Raw genomic sequence first — 1,760 nt, 5'->3', positions numbered from 1 at the left:
AAGACCAGATTTACTGGCCTAAAGGAGACTGGAGAAACCCCGAGAGTATGGCCCCCAGACACCCTTTTAGCTCAGTGGTGAAGTCACTTCCTAGGTTCACCGTTCAGCCGGGGAGTGGACAGCCCCATAAAATAAAATGGGACTAATGAAGCACAGCACTCCAGGGACAAGGGCTAGAAGGTAGAAGGGGACAGGAAAGCTGGTGATAGGGAACCCAAGGTTGAGTAAGGACTGTGTTGATGTGTAATGAGGTTGTTAATCATTGTCATAGGGCAATATGTGTACTGTTTAATGAGAAACTATTTTGTTCTGTAAACCTTCATCTAAACTGAGACTAGCAGCACAACTGGAAGAGCGTAGTCGATGTCACTGAACTGTGCATGTAGAAATTTTTGAAATGGTGCATGTTTGGCTATGTACATTTTCACCAAAAAAAAAAAGGTCAGGAAGGGAGAGCAGACGTTTCCTGTAGTTCCTCTTACAAAAAAAGACACAAAAAAAAAACAAGTGAATCAATTATATATGACAATCTAGGAGCCATGAACATCAAAGTTGAGGAGTTGGACTGATTGGCAGAGGGGTGGGAGAGACAGTTCAGAAGCAGTAAGGATTTGCCAAACCTGACCTGGCCGGCACCCTGCACGCTGGATCAGCCAGTGCGTGCAGGCTGAGGCAAGCAACAAAGCTGGGGACGCGTTTTCCATATCGGGAGAAACCAAGGGGCATAGAGTTTGTACAAGTCTCCGGAACCAGGAGGAAGTGGTGCTGGATCTGCAAAACTTAAGTGTAAGAATCTAACCTAACATGTGGAATCAAACTAACGCTTCCCCCTCTGGGAAGTACCTCTCTCCCCTTCGCCTATACCTTCCTGCTCCGCTCTGGTCCTGGTCTGGCTTCAGTGATTGCCATGCCCCCTGGGCCAGAAGTGGGACCCAGTCACATGCCCCAAGCCATTCTCCCAGCTTTGGAGAGGGAACAAATTAACAAATAATAAACAAGAAAAAAAAAATCTGCCAGCTCCCCTAAGCCAGGACCTCAAGGCAGGCACAACTCCTTTGTCTAGGAACAGGCATAAGGGGTCCGCAGACTTTGAATGCCTTTCACCCCTGCTTAGACCTGCGTGGGCCCATTTGAACAGTGTAAGCCCTCATTAACATAGCACAACACGGTATATACCTGAAGCCTATTTTCAATTGCAACAGCTAAGGGGGAGTGGCAGATGCGTGATATTTGACACTGTCCTACCCATTAAGCAGCATTCTCACCTACCTACATCAGGTGTTTCAGGACTGTTGGTTCCACCCACCCCACCTAGCCACCCACAACAGGGGTCTAAGAATAAGTGGTGCCTCTCAGTCCTTACAGCCAACAGCTTTGGGTACCCAAAGTCTGCTGTAAAACCCATCCACCTACATGGTCAAGGCAACAGGAACAAAGAAACTGTCAACAACACAAAAAAAGACATCAAAATGACAACACTAAACTCACACCTATCAATAATTATGCTGAATGTAAATGGACTAAATGCACCAATAAAGAGACAGAGAGTGGCAAAATGGATTAAAAAAAAACATGATCTGTCTACATGCTGCCTACAAGAGGCACATCTTAAAGACACAAACAAACTAAAACTCAAAGGATGGAAAAAATATATCAAGGAAACGACACTCAAAAAAGAGCAGGAGTGGCAATATTAATCTCTGACAAAATAGACTTTAAAGCAAAATCCACCACAAAGGATAAGGAAGGACACTATATAA

Source organism: Trichechus manatus, unplaced genomic scaffold, assembly GCF_000243295.1.
Source record: "Trichechus manatus latirostris isolate Lorelei unplaced genomic scaffold, TriManLat1.0 scaffold00117, whole genome shotgun sequence".
Classification (NCBI taxonomy): Eukaryota; Metazoa; Chordata; class Mammalia; order Sirenia; family Trichechidae; genus Trichechus; species Trichechus manatus.
This window is presented reverse-complemented; position numbering follows the sequence as displayed.